Source organism: Electrophorus electricus, chromosome 22 (genome assembly GCF_041902795.1).
Source record: "Electrophorus electricus isolate QZ-2024a chromosome 22, ASM4190279v1, whole genome shotgun sequence".
NCBI classification, from domain to species: Eukaryota; Metazoa; Chordata; class Actinopteri; order Gymnotiformes; family Gymnotidae; genus Electrophorus; species Electrophorus electricus.
This window is the reverse complement of record NC_137518.1, coordinates 7,398,738-7,414,696: the sequence shown is the minus strand read 5'-3', so window position 1 is coordinate 7,414,696 and position 15,959 is coordinate 7,398,738. Positions and strand designations below refer to the sequence as shown.

The 15,959-nt window shown below is 37.0% G+C and overlaps 1 long non-coding RNA gene across 2 annotated transcripts; it reads left to right on the top strand.

The window, feature by feature from the left end:
* The first annotated feature begins 12,793 nt into the window (after window positions 1-12,793).
* On the top strand, window positions 12,794-15,381 carry LOC145653044 (uncharacterized). Of its 2 annotated transcripts, XR_014119294.1 has the most exons (4): window positions 12,794-13,232; window positions 13,511-13,563; window positions 13,655-13,749; window positions 14,916-15,381. It is a non-coding gene; the product is annotated as an uncharacterized LOC145653044 (long non-coding RNA). The 2 variants fall into 2 exon arrangements; XR_014119293.1 differs by having other exon boundaries at window positions 12,794-13,563.
* Window positions 15,382-15,959: the final 578 nt, after the last annotated feature.

Below are 15,959 nucleotides of genomic sequence, written 5' to 3'. Positions count from 1 at the left end.
TTGCAAATGAGCACACCATGTGGCTTCTTTTCATCCCAAATGAACTGTTATTGTTGTGTTGCTGGATGAAGTATATTCTTGTAAAAATAAAAAGGAAAATAACAAATTTGTTTATCATTTTGGCTATTCTAGTAGAAGTTGTTTTTTAGTTTAGGCTATACTTATGTAAAAAAATACACCTATATTTGTTATTGCTTTTAAAATAGATTTATTGGGGGTAGAATGGATTGGGATGGGTATATTTTGTATTATTTCTTTAGTAAGAAAATGAAGAAGACCAGTGAACACCCTTTTAATTCTCCTGCGTAATAACTGCAGAAACACAGATGTTAAGCTGCAGCATTGAGTGCAGCAGTGTCATAGTCTAGATTCAAGAAATATTACCAAGTAATTTTTGTTTACCACACAAAACAATTATTTGGAACCTAATTATTTTTAAAGCAATTTTCACTAGAATATGTTGTATTTTGGCTTGTTTTGCAGTTTAGAGACAGGTGTAATTTGCTGGATAGATTCAGCATAGATTAATTTGTGAGAAGATTGGATAATAAATTTCAAGAATTTCAAGAATTGCGACCAGGTACTTTTTGGTTTTGGGTTTTTTTTTTGGGGGGGGGGGGTGGAGTTTTGCTTAAACTTAAGACATTTTATCAAATATTAGTATATTTGAGGTTTATTTTCAGGTGGCATTTTTCCAGTGTAGGACCATGATGTATTTTTCATTCTACCATTTGGTCTGGAGACCACCCCCTTTTTATGAGCTTCCTCTAGTACACTTCATTCCTCACATTCTGGTGAGAGAAATGGAAGGGGGTCTGGCATTAATTCTTCTGCTTGTCATTAGCACACACCTCACTGATAGTGTTTTGAGGAACCATGGCACACCCACATGCCCTCAGACATGCTGCAACAATCAGGGGGAGAAATGTTATATCTGCATCTTTCAGACGCAACCTTTCACATCTATCGGGTCTTTTTAGGTTTGAATCCTTTGTTTTTACTACTGTTCACAGCATTAGGACTTAATCTAAATCACTGTTTAATGCTTTTTGTATACTACAGGGTGTAACTTGTATTCAAGCTGTATTGCTGATAGTTCCTGGTCGAACACATATGAGCATGTTCTGACTGCTTTATGCAGTGCTTGATCCTGCCTTTTCACCATGGCCATTTTCTTTAGGGTTACTGGCCTGTATCGAAATGAATCAGCTGGAAGAAAACATCCAGTTACCCAATGTAACCTCTTTCTAATGAAAAAAAGTGATTGCTTGTTTTGAAGAATTGTATTTTTGTAAAGAGCTGTTTCTTATTAAGTAGGTGGAACCCTGGATGTGAATTACATAAGACTGAATTACATAGAATACATCTTCATAGAATTACATAAGAAATTACATAAGGTAACCAGAAAATGCTTATTCATGATAGGAGAAGCTCCTCATAGCATGCTAATTTTAACCAAGCTTCTCAAGTTGTATGGTTGTATCCACTCAAGAATATACTCCCTAATGACTAAAGAAGACATGAGATCTAGAGTTTGGAGATTTGGTTGTGAAGTAATGTGGACTATGTGAAGGCCAAAGATATACTTCACCCCCCCCCCCCCCCCCCCCACACACACACCACCACCACCACACCCCCTTCATATTATCTCATCCTCCCCGATTTATATTGAATAATTGTCTGCACTTTAATCTTAATCTTAAAATTACTCTCTAAAGCTGATTTTAAAAAATAATTAATAAATGATACAAAAGTGGGTCACAGTTCCGCCCCTGGCAGCTCATGCCAGCTGCTTTATCTCTTCCGATTCTTAAAATGTTTTGCTTCACAAAGTCATAATGAACTATACTTACACTTATTCATACCATTGTCAACTGTTTGTGCCATTTGCCATTCTTGAGTTTCCCTTGATTCCTAGTCTATGTACATTTAGAGTTATTTTCTCATTCATATAAAATTATTCTTTTGATTGAATTACTACTGCTGTATGTATTTGTATAAATGCAATATAAATGCATTATATATAAATGTAAGCTCACTAGACCAAAATAAAGTCAAATTCACCAATAGCAGCAATTTTTTGTTCAATAGGTATCTAGACAAATAGAAAATCCAATAGTTTAAAACTCGACTGTCTGTTTTTGTCTAGACTATGAGGTTGTCTTCTGTTCTTCATGTCGCAACAGAACATTGACCCTCCCACATTCCAGGATGGCAACTTTAAGGTGAATCAAGCCAAATCTGTGTGTGTTCTAACGAACACGATGGATCATTGCATTGCTTTGACTTAATGGGAGAGGAGATCTAACCAAGTATTGCAATTCTGCCCAGTACTACTCAAAGGAGGATTGGGTTCCATTTTGAGTCTTGTCCTCCCAAATATTCTTCTTTATGCCTGTTGCCTGTGACTTGCTAGACCTGTTCTTGTATAGCTGTTTTGAGACAGTAAAAATAAATAGAAATAGAACATTGGGGAAGAAGCGACACATGCAGCAACTTCTTTCAGCTGGAGATCTAATACTTATTGTGTTTTTAAAAAAAAAACAAAAAAAAACAACTGAGTACACTAAATAAATGGTGCTTTGCTTTTTATCATGACAAATTAAACAGTGGATATTGTATCGCATGATATCATTTAAAGTTTAACTCCACAAACACAAACTGGAATGGCTATGGGTGGAGCAGGCATTTTGATGCACACACACACACACACACACACACACACACACACACACACACACACACACACACACACACACACACACACACACACACACTCATACTCATTTATACTATCTCATTTATATCAATACATTTAACTCTTCTCAGATAAATAAGCTGTGTTTTGCATTTAACTCTTCTCGGAGAACTAAGCACTTTTGGTGAGTGTGAGCTGTAAAGGAGCCATGCAGCAGATAGGCCATTAATCTGACCATAAAACCGCCATGCTGTCAGCGGTGCTGTCAGACATCAATCGTCCTGTGCTGGTCTGATGAAGGAGAAATAGGCAATAAAAAAGCAGCATTTTAGGGAAATTATGCCCAGCCTTCCATTTGCAAAGTGGTGCAGAGGCATGGAACCAGAATTCTAATGACAAACTGGTGCAGGGGCGGTGCGAGGGGTGGGGGTGGTATCAGAGATAAGGCAAGGGTAGGGGACAAACTGAAAGGATGCAAGAATGCTTTGAGTTGTGTACTGTATGAAGGTGGATGGAAAAAAAAGAATGAAATGGAAAAAGAATTCACATGCTCTTCACCCCATCCTGGTAGTGTTGAAATTGGGCAACATTGTGCAAATTCAGCATGTAAAAATTTCCTAAGGAACTTTTTTGTAGGAAATGTATTGTTGAGGTACTATTTTTTAAAGGATAGTGATATAAAGAGATAGAAAAATGTTCCGTTTTTTTTTTTTTTTTTTTTCATCTTCTTCCCCTGGTGTATATAGTAATGCAATCTTGACTTAAGTGGGCTTTGTATGTGAGAGTGACCTTGTTAATAAGGCAGCATATATGTTCTTTGTAAATTTCTTTAAAACAAAAAAGTCTTTAAAAACCCTTACCAATGAGATTTTGTCATCATGGGGACTTTGCTGCCACCTACAGCATGTTTGCTGTTATTAACTGAATTCTGGAGTCTTCCTTTTAATATCTGCATTTTAAGGTAGTCAAAAGCTTTTGATAAATGATACTCTTTCTTTCCCCTCCTTCCCCCTGTAATGTTAAAATGGTCAAACAAATCTACATTAGTTTCAACAGCACTGCAGAATGATGAAAATAATACACAATGACAGCACACAGAAAAGGGCCAAAACAGGCACATGATATATTTATCCATGCCACAAACATCCTCCTAGTAGCACAGCGATAAAAACCTAAGCGCCTACAATTTGAAAGCAAAGCCATAAAGTGTGTGCTTTGTGGCTCATGCAGTTGCTCAGGCATTTTACATGAACAGCTGAGTAGTATCACAGGGCCTTTCTGTTGGTCACAGTAGCTGTGTGTGTGTGTGTGTGTGTGTGTGTGTGTGTGTGTGTGTGTGTGTGTGTGTGTGTGTGTGTGTGTGTGTGTGTGTGTGTGATTGGAAGAGTGAATGAAATAGAGTAGGACACATAGAGAGAAAAAAAAGAGTAATATGTGAAGGACAGACTAAGACCGCTGTCGTTCTACAACTGTGCATTAACTATTGAACATCTACTCTTTGGTCCAGAATTCTTAGAACTGGGGAATGTATAGAAAGAGAGAAAGATTACACACATGTTCTGTCAGTTTAATTGTTTACACAGTACCCAGCAATACTCAGCCACTACTGGGAAAAGAGCTGTCAAAAAGATATATGTGATTAGATTGTATTAAACTGTAGAATATGATTGCAAATAAAGACTTTGCTGAGCAATGTTCACAGACTAATACTGCATATCAGTAAAGCTCAGAGATAATGCCACCTAGTACAGATTTCTCTATATGTTGCATTTCTTATAGGGTATGATGGAAAATCATAAGTTTCATGTAGAATTAGCTTTTCTTTTTCCTCCATAGGGTAATATGGAACAACCTTTCACATTTACAGCATTTAGCTGACAATTATGACTGAATCTGGCTTGACCATTTGAGAGTGAAGGGCCTTGCTCAGGTGCCCAAGAGTGGTGGGGCTTGAACTACCTTCCAATTACTAGTCAGGTACCTTAACCACTGAGCTACCACTGCCCCACATACAGATTCCATCTGCACAAAAAGGGTTTGTTGGGGGAAGGGTGGGTTTATGAATGAACAGCCTGTAAAAAAAAAAATGTTGGGGGTGGGTGAAACAGGTTTGATGAGAAAAATCGCAGCCCTGTAGTGCATCTGGTTATTGCTAGGGAGTATTAGTATACATATAAAAGGCATGCAAGGGTGGTTCAGTGAATGCAATGAATAAAGACACTGCAGAAAATAAATATTCTGTTCATCAATAAGAACATTTTTAGATCATGCAACAACCCATTCAAAAGTCAGTCAATACTGGGACTATGTTGTCCAATATGCTTATAAGAGTCTTCATTCTCCATGGTTATGTAGAAAGAAGCATCTAAAGACTGCCCTTATTTCCACATTTCTGCACAGATTTAATAGCAGCAGCATGAATAGAACAAGTGGAATAAACACGAGTAATTTTTTAAAATCAGTCTATTTCTTACTCTTGGTTTATCAGTTAATGGGGATTATACAAGTCTCTCTGTACCTCTGTCAGTCTCTTTCTGTCTCTCTCTCTCTTTCTGACTCTCTCTCTTCCCCTCCTTTTGCTTTCTCTGTGCAAGGTTATAAAAGCATCCCATTTCATTTTTTGAACTGCTGTGTAAAAAGAACACCTGTATGTCCACACACTGCACTAAACTGCAATGTCATTGGTATGTTTATGGCATTTGGGTTTTGGGGCCACACACACAAACAGACATGCTCTTAAATGTGTTTTTGTTTATTTGTTTTTGTAGAATGACTAAATGGTTTATTTTGTGCCATATTCCTTTATGAGGGGTATGATGCTTTTTGCAGCCTGAGTATTTTCTGTATTAGCTAAGCATAGTCCAGTAAACATTGTTTACTATATTAATTAACTTGTGTTACAACATAAGGCTGTAGACAGTCTCTTCAACATACTGAGTGATTTACAAGCCAAAGAGATATCTACAAAGTCATTCCACTTTGCCTTGCTTTCACATTTTTCTGTTTCTCATTTCTGACATTCAGATGCTGTCTATTCATATACAATTACTGAATACTACCATCCACCCTCAAAAAAAGCTAACCAAATAGAAGAAAAAAAAACATTTGGAAATAAAAAAGTAACTTGTTTGTTTTTTATTGCTTGATGAAAGCTAGATCTTTTATCAGTTGATTTATGTCAGAAGTTGGTGATGGATATTTACCATAAATTTGGTAGACTTGTAGTCCTTTTGCAGATGTTACAGATTGGCAAAGATAGTGGAGAAACTCCTTTTCTTTGTTCCAGCCTAACAATATCATGTATGAAGCCACGTGAGAGCCTAGTCAAACAATCAACTATTACATTTAGAATAGCACAATACAATGCAAATATTGTACTTGTATTGCTTTCACTTCTGGCATTTCTTCAGGTATTGACTGACTGATTCATTGCACACACTTCCTTACTCTAAACATACATAACCATTGCCTACCTCTTGGTGTGAGTATGGGCTAATCCTGACACCTCACCCCCTGTATGATGTAACTCAGCCATGAACCCACCACTAACCAAACTACAAAAACATACAATTCTTGTAGGACCAATGGAAAAATACGATTAATGGTAAAATTGACAAAAATGTTCTTTGATATTGGTACTCATTTCATTCCTCTCGTTCTTATTATTGCAGCTCCTCTGTACTAGCTTGTCTTATTAATGTTAACTTTTATAGAAATAGTCATGTATTTTCAATCTCCGATTGAAGTTACACAAACATATGTACTATATTTGTTTTTTTGTTTTAGGGCTTATGTTCTGCTGTTTTGGATACATAATGCAGTAACCACAGTACTGTTATAACATTACATGTGAAATTGAAATGCTCTGGAGACAAGATCATACTTTAGAGCACTGAATAGGGCCTGTATGCAGTTGGTCATGTTCTAGTAAACTATTTAAGATTTTTACTTTTTTTTTACCAGAGGAGTTTAAAGATTGCATTAAGCACTTCTGCTACTTCAGAGAGATTACTGTGTGAGGTCCCTCATTTTTTCCTATAGTGTTCCCCAGCCAAGCAGACAACAACTCTCAGCGATTCATCGGATAATTATATTTGTTTTTAGTACATACATTGCTCTTTATAATTATTGGCACCCTTGTTAAACACGAGCAAAACAGGACATGAATAAATACTTTTGTTGTAGCTCATTGTGATCTATTATCTCACATAACAAATTTTTCAGTCAGATAAACTAGTTTGTTGTCATTTTCACTCATTTAAAATACACAAGTATAAAAGTAAATGATATACTTCTGGAAACATTTATTAAATTTAAAATTATACAGATGCGAAGTAAGTGTTGACCTACAAATGAGCCAAATAAACTTCTCTCACAGAAGATGAGCGTCTGCTACAGGTGGGATAGGACAGAACTGAGATGAGAATTAATTTAATAAGTCATGAGATGTAATATTAAATGATTGAATAGCATGCATCTTTCATTATTGTCTTATTTAGTTTCCATAATTATTTTTAATATGCTCTGGGTGTGGCTGGAAGGACTACAGGCTATAAAAGGGAGCTGTACAGAATGTATCTTAGTCTAACCAAAGCAGGAAAAGACTGCAGTTTAGTCTTTCACATTCTAGTTTTTGTTAATATTCTTTTGTAACTTCCTTTTATAATTTTTTTTTTCTGATGTAAATATTTTGGTATTGTATGGATAACTCTCTAGTGCACTAATGTACTGTTCAATCCACCTCTAGCAGTCAAAGTTTGCTGCGCCGCCCACCCCCCAATCACTGGCATTCAATAAGCAGGCAGTTTTATGGACCAGAGCACAGCAACACTTGCAGTTGTTACCTACATACGTTAGTGACTAATCATTCGTTTTGAAAGCTTTGCAAAGGTTTATGAACAACCCAAGAGAGTACTGCTAATTGTGATAAAGTGCATAATATATTTGTGGACTGACAGCACTAAGATTACATACAGAGTCAGTGCTGAAAGAAAATGCAACAAAAAAAACCCTAAATAAAACAATCAGATCAGAGACATATAATGAAAGGTCCTGAATATGATCACAGATGACTCACCACAAGGGCTTTACACAAAAACACAAGTAGGAAGGAAACCTTAATGTAAATTCTTGTGTTGGTATCTTTATTTTGTGTAACTGTGGTGATGTTGTAGGTCAAGGTCATGACCTTTTACTGCAGCAGAAGATTCAATGCTGGCAGATGATGATGAATGAAAAATGAAAATGGACATCACAAGAGTGAAATGAACAAAAACTCATGGAGCTATCACTCCAGGAACTGCAACATTAAAGGCAGGAAACTGTGAAAATGACTTAAAAGAGTAACCAAGTCAAGCCCAGCAAAAAGATCCCTAATACTGATGCAGAAAGAACTGACAAAGAGAAACATTATTTATTCCAGAGATGCAGGAATAATGCATATATGCAGGGCAGACTTTTTCCCATTAAACCATTGAAATGCATACTGAGGCTCTACAAAGTGTAATGCTTGCTATGGCATATGGAATCAAGGTAAAGCTCTTTTTTAAAGATGTTACACAGCCAAGATAAGCAAAGTCTCGGCAAGAAATGACATGTTAGAATGTAAAGGTTATTATTATTTACATTATTGTTATTGGAACTGGCTTTCTCTCTTTGTCCCTGTGTGATATGATGTGTTCCCTGCTCTCTCATAGGTTATTTGGATGCTGTCACTGTTTAATTAACTCTGTCTGGTTCATGAGGGAGGAGCCAAAGGACATAAAACTCAACATCAGACCTTAGCTGAAGAAGTCAGAGCTGGACTGAAACATGTTTAATAGAACTGCCAGTCTGCTAGGTTTTTGTCTTTAGTAGAACTTGTAGCTCATGTGCAAAAAGCAGGACTAGAAATATAGTGTGTACACACACTTTGAGATAAATTTGTAAGGACATGCTAGGATAGAGGGCAAGTGCCACCCCTTGTATTTTATGTTAATTAGAGTTATGAAATGGCCAGGTTTTTGGTACACTTGGTTTTTTGTGCAGTTAAGGTTTCTGGGATTAAAGTTAGTTTGTTTTGTTGCTTGTTGGCACTGCCCATATCCTCTTCCTTGTAGATCTCGACAGCAGTATTTAATTATCAAATGCTTCAATTCGATCATTCCAGCAATGAATATACTTCCTGCATTTTTTGAGAGTATGTATGTATGTAAAGAACTAGCCCAAGCAAGATGAAGTGACCACTGCCTAGGTTTTACAGGTGATGGAGCTGAAACACTGCACAGAAGATAAAACAAAAAGACCACTGTGGAAAGTGTGTAGAGTCCAGATGGCAGGCTACAACAAGATGAATTACAAAGACTATTCCTGACATTCTGTTGAGAATTCCTTATCTGAAAGACCCCAAGACAGGTACCATGGACTAATCATACCGATAAAACAAAGGTGATGCCTGCATTCTTGAATCCAACTGTGGAAAGACAGAGATAAATTTGCTGCACAAGCTCCACTTTTAGCCCGTGTCAAAACATGAGTCATTGGACACAGTTAAAGTGAGATTGAAGAGCAAGAAAGATGTGATTCTACTGTTAACCCAGTTTACTGTGCCTTGTGCTGAACTAAAAAACATTTCAGCCAGTTTTACCATTTAAAGCTATGGCATGGAGTATTGTTTCATTCAAACAAATAGAGAGCAGTTTAACAGTGTATGTAAGTCTGTAAGAGAACTTTTTCTACAAAGTCAACATGAACATGGAATGTATTTTAAACTTCTCTTGAGTAAATGATTCTATTGCCCAAACATGGCCAAAAGCCCAAGCGGTCCATGCTGGATATGGCATTAGATTCCTGATGGGTGGATGGGTGTGGAGTGGGAGGTGGGGGAGGGGAGAGAGAAAAAGATTTCAATCTTTTGTTCGCTTAGCTGTTTAAGCAGTATTTGCTGGAATTTGGTAAATGCTGTGAAAACAGCAGTAAACATCACAAGACCATGTCTGATTTTATTAGCTATACAGCATAAATTGTCTTATTTTCATGTTTAATAATGAAAATTCTGTTTAGCTTGGGGTGCAGCAGTCATGTGAGAGTACTCATTAAAGATACCCACTTCTCTGTTTGTTCTTGTAATGCACAGCCTTTGAATAGCAAATAAGGAAGTTACTAATTAAGTGCAATTGAGGGGAATGTGCAAAGTGAGAGATGATCCTTTAATACCTTGAAGAAATCCAGATGTTATGACTGTAAAGAGATGATGCAGCCCTAATACAGGCAAGTGTAGTTTTACTGTCCACAATGGAAATACTCCCAGACGTGTCTCTTGGATATAATACTTAAAAGTGCAATAAGCAGTTTCTCAGAAGGTTCTTTGCCTTATTAAATAACCAATATCAGTGTTCTTTGCACTCTGTACTGACACCTATTGTTTCAAGTATAGCAGTGTCCCTACTTCTCCCAGTGCTGTGGAGAGGTTTAGACAATATAATTTACATTATCACATGTTCCAACTATTCCAAATGCATGATATGACGATATGGCATGGCTGACCATAAATAAACAAAATAAAGTTTTCTGGTTGTAATTCACGTAACATTAGACTTTTGCCTAACAAACCCGCGCTACAAATAGACACAATGTAGCATTTTAATTAGAGAGCTATTAAAGATGCAAAAGTTAGCAGTGAGGTATAGCGCTAAAATGAAACCCATAATTGATCAGTGCGAAGGTAGGATACTTCAGAACTGGTTCTTGAAAATCGATGGAGAATTGAATTGATGTTCAATGTTCTTTTACCCATTTATGTGCAAATACTGCTATATAGTTTTAGCGTTAAAGCTTAAATAACTTCTAAAAATGACTAATTCTATGAGAAATGTTAGCTGTGGGACCAAAGTAGGACGTTCTCAAGTGTTCTCTAAAAGTAATAAAAAGGTAACAAAATTGATTTCATGTTAGAGCAGGGATGTCAAATCCAGCCCTGGACCTATGGATTCCAGCGAAGGTAGCGAGTACTCTGCTCAGACCTACCTACTAAACCTACCAATTGATAAGTGAATTGAATCAGGTGTGTTTAACTAATATTAATTAATTCAGGCCTGTGGTGTCAAAGCTTGGTCTGAGAGAACCAGAAACAAGTGTGGGTTGGTGATTGACCTGCTTAAATGCACCAGATTAAACTCATCAATCAATTGCAAGGTTTGGTAAGTGAGCAGAGAAATCACTAAACAATTTTTGTGGAATTTTATTGAATATCTTAGTTAAGCTAAACATTGCTTCTAAAGGCTGGTGGTGGTGCCATGATAGAAAATACACGCCTAAACTATATCGGCGCAATGTATACAGATTTCGTCTGGGAAACGTAATATAGAACTCCTTTGCTAATTGGGAAGACATCTTACGTCGTTTTTGGATCAAGCGATATGTCCTCCAATCTCATAAGGATGTAATTACGTCCTCTCGTTGATCCTCCAACGATGTGTTACAGAGACCACATGATAGTGAGTCCATTGAAGTAGTTCATTACTTCATTCCTATTCAGAAATTGGCTACAATTATTTTTTAAACCTGATTTACTAGTCAGCAAATAAATGTTCTGTTATGTCTGATTAAGAACGACCATCAATCAGTTAATCAAATGAGTATGATTCATAGATTGTACTACATTTAAACGTCAAAATAAAAAAGCTAATTTAAATGTGTACACACAAATATTAATCTGGTTAAATAAATCCAGGCCTTTGTATGGACCTTTGGGTCGGGTTGCAGTGTTTTTAAGTTAAATAACGCATATCTGTTATCACTATTACCAATGAACAATGAAGTGTTAAAACTGCTTAATAAAGGCATTTTGTATTTGTTTATCTAGCAGTGTTTTCTAAGTTAAAATATCTCCCCCATATCGGTTTCACTATTACAAAGTGTTATTATAACTAATTTAGCCTGCTATAAGAGTTTCGACTGTAGTTTGGTTTGGTCTTAGCCCAAGGTGCGTTATCTTGTTTAGGTTATTTCCCACATATTTCGCGCATTTTAAATGCATAGCGTTGTTATAAATCCGTTGGGGAAAGAGCTATCATAATATGAACGAGTGAGCAGCTGAGGGAGAGGGCAGTACGCGAGACTGAAGGAGATGTCGGAGGAGATTGAGTAGATGCAGCTCAAGTCTAACTCGCGGCTCTGTTTTCGATGTTTTTTACCTTGCAGTTATTTCTCTTGTCAGTTATAAAACATTTAAATTCACAGTTTTACAATTGGCTATTCATGTTGGTCAAATCGTCCTTTCCTCTAAAAGCGCCAGTGATGGTATATGTCGAGCTGTAAAACGGAGAGGCTGAAGCTAGCTGAATTTTTTGCCAGCTTTATACACAATTTTTCTATATTAGCTACACCCTGTCAGGTGGAACGGAACATTTCGTATAAGAAACCGCTAAATAGTTTTCAGCTTTCATGCGATAATGATGGTTTTAGTCGCTTAGTTTAATCCAAACAACGCTTTTCTTGCTGCTCTGGATTGCTTGCACTTCACAGTAGCCTGTTTCTGAAAATGCATGAGAGCGTCAGAGTTTACCACGCAACCCCCTTACTCACTGACGAGAACTGTTAAAGTTTTATGACAGTGTAGGCTAGTTAATTCCGAATTCTGTGATCTCGCGGTTTCAGAAGAAGCGAGGGAAATCCGACATGCGTTTCCTATTTGGGTGTTTATTTACTATTTTAATGTGAAGTAGATCTTTATATCTCTATTTCAACATTCAAAAACTCTTGGGCAAAGGCATTGAATTTTATCTCTGGAAACCTTGCCATTATTACTACAGACTATAGAAGCATTAGTTATAAAGTTTGTTTTTATTAATTATTGATCTAGTTGAGGGGGGATTATAATTTTGACCACAAAATATTATTTGATCATTTTTTGCTGCTGATATGTTTTGGCCCTTTTGCTCATATCTGATATTTTTTATTACGAGGCACCAAATATTTCATGATATCTTTAGTAGAAAAAAATGGTATTAAAAATATGTATATGTGTCACGATTGGCCACCCTCTTGGCGTCCATGTTTCCATGGTTTTTCTCTCGCGTCTTTGTTTTCCTTTACTTCCTTGTTGTTATTCCGTTTCTTAGTTTCGTTTTTTCCGCCCCTCATGATTTGCACCTGTGTCTTTTTTTAGCGTTCATTAGATCATGTATTTAAGCCTTGTGTTTTTCTTACAATGCCGGTTATTTTGGGTTGTTCGGTCGAGGTTAGCCTTGGTGTAGTTATTGTTGTCGCTGTTTACTTTCTCGTTAGTTTCCTGAAGTGTACCGCCTTCTGTTCCGTTGTTTTGTTAATAAGCCTTTTGCCATTTATCCGCCAATATATTACTTTGCCCTTTGCTTATTTTGATTAGCTTAAGTCTTTTTCTCGTGTCTCACGTCTGTTTTAGCCTCTGTTAGCCTTCCATGTTTGTTTCCTTCGCTCATATAAAGAACCTCCTGCACTTTTGCGTCTTGCCTCCTCCCTTCCAAACCATTACAATATGCACCTCAAGAGCATAGGCGTTGGTGCTTTTTGGCAGGTGTGGTTGAAATGAAACTTGCGCCACTGTTCAAGAGTGTATGCCTTAACAAGAACCTTAACCAGCATGGATTTCATATTGGGCTTACAATGCTTTTTGTTTTGTGGCAGTTTCATACAGTATACAAATTTAAAGTACAAAAGAAATGTTTTCTAAGGTTGTCCACCTGGTAGAATCAAATATGGCGATGCCTTTTTTAAAAGTAATTTTTCCCTTATGTTTGCCATGTATATTGCCAAAGTGCACAATGAAATTCTTATTGATATGCTTCTCCACAGACCAGACCACATTAGAGTAGTGGAACATTACAGCAAAAATAAATACTAAGCAGGTATCAAGCTGAAGCAAGCACGATTTTCTTTCTAAAAATGTAGCCTTTTAGGGGGGTTTTTTTATCCCTCTTTGTCTTTCTTTATCTTTAGAGGCCTGCCACAAAAACCATCCCAAGAGACTGCAGAACACAACTTGCACCTGTGTAGGAGATACTGTAATGTATGCTGCCCACAGAGGGACTCAGGTCAGTATGCATTTGTTCAAGTAAGAAGTTAAATCTGCTGTTGCTCCGTTTTTCCTTATGGGGGGGAAAAGCATGTAATTTGTGGTGATCTGTGCGCAGTTATGATTGCATAGAGATGGCATGTGAGTTATAAAGTATGTTGGAATGTTTTTTTGTCAGTAGTCTTATGTCTTATTGTAATAATTATATTTGAGCATATTTATAGGTAACAAATGTGGGTAGCATAGTTTTCTGTTTGGGGGAAGTTAAGTGAGTTTGCAGTGTCATTCCAGCTGACATACCTGTTAAGTTACAAGTTTTAAATTGCATTGTGGTGAGACTAAAGGGTACCAGTTTGAATTGTTAGGTTAATTTGTCTTTTTTTGTAAATAAATTATTTGTAAAGAAGTTCTTTTTATCACTATTCACAGTTTATCATGGATATATGATACCTTATGTAGACTCCCTAGCATTGCTTGGAAATATACCTACTTTCACAGTCTCTGTTTTGCAAACTTGTACTTTGTATATTTATACACTATTACATTCTAGTAAGATAACTGACCAATGTACACGAGTGATCAGTGTGAAGGAATGGCCCTTGTGTCCAAGAAGACAGGCCACTGTTTTTCCTCTTTTCTCAGGACATTTGTAGTTTAGCTAGCTGCTAGCTAGTATTTATCCAAGTATTTTTTTTTAATTAGTTAGCTAGTGGCTTTGTTGCAGATTATTTAATATTTTAAAAATATATTCCATTTTGCCTGTTGTGAACCAAGATATTTTGATTAATATAATGACAGAGATGTTCATTTAAGTTCTGTTTCCTTTAGAGATTTTCAAGCATTCCAAGGTTTGTACAAAAAAGGGCCAAACACAAAATTGCATAATTTTTATAAAAACATTTAAATTTCTTCATTATTTTATCTTTGTGTACAAGACTATGTAAGTGAAGTTTCCTTTTACCAGCTTTTGTCCCTAACAGTTCACTGCAGCAATGAGCAGTGATGAGCAAATGGTAGCACAGGTCTCACGAGCATTATTAAACTGTTGTTCATTTTCTGTTTTATTAGGAGTATTAAATTTGATTTAGGGTTTGGCCTTTTTTCCACAGATAGATAGATATATTATTGTGTGTGTGTGTGTGTGTGTGTGTGTACATTCCTCCTGCATCCTTCTGCTGTTGACAGCATTTGACCTCACCCTCAACCAGTCTCCTCCAACTCCCAAAGCATGCAATGTTCTGGACCTGATCTTCACCCGGATCACCATGACATCAGACTGAGAGTTGGAGGGGGGTGACTATAATGTCTATCATATTCTAGCCTGCTCTCTCTCCCTTCTATTTCCATCCAGTCCTACCCAACGTGTTCCTCCTACTTCTGTCACAATCTGTACTTCATAACTCCCTCTTCCCTTACTTCTACTATTTTGTCCACCCTTCCTCAGCCTGACTCTGTCTTCTCTCTCTTTGGATACAGTTACAAATACTTTCATTTCTACACTGTCATCAATGAATCTTCTGTGCTCTCTCTCCTCTAGACCTGCAAGGTCTTCCCTACCTTCCCCCTAGCTAACAAACACTCCCCTGCCACAGAAGAGAACTAAGCACTGCAGAGAGGCAGTGGAGGAAATCTCACCTAGATTCAGACCTCGTATCATGGAGACAAGCATCAAGACACTTCTCTGTCCTGGCTCCCAGGTGGTAGAATGAACTTCCAATTGCTGTCTAGACAGCAGAGTCCCTTGCAGTTTTTAAATGCATGGGATAGTCATGGAATATCTAAATGACCTCTGACCATGCTCCTATAGTAACTAACTAAACTACTAATTATTGTAGGGTATTTTATTACACTGATGGTATTGTTTATTACACTTATGTCATCTAACCAACTCTAGCACTTATTGTTTATTGCACTCATCATTGTCTGAGAGCTTATGTATTTTGTACTTCTAGGCATCAGCAGTGATCCCTGTATTTCTACAGTATTCTAGTTCATTGGTATATTAGACTCTAACCTACTCTACTGGCTAGGATGTACTCTATGGGTAAATGACAAAGCACTTTTAGAAACAAGATGGACCAACCCCCATCACACTCAAAGACTAGGATTCTGAGAGGGTTACATTCATAGGGTGCTGGGATTTGTTACATGCTACAATGTTGGGTTATTTGGGTGTTGTTGGGACCATGTTCACAAAAAATAGCGAGTGTGATCCATGAGGCTCTCTCC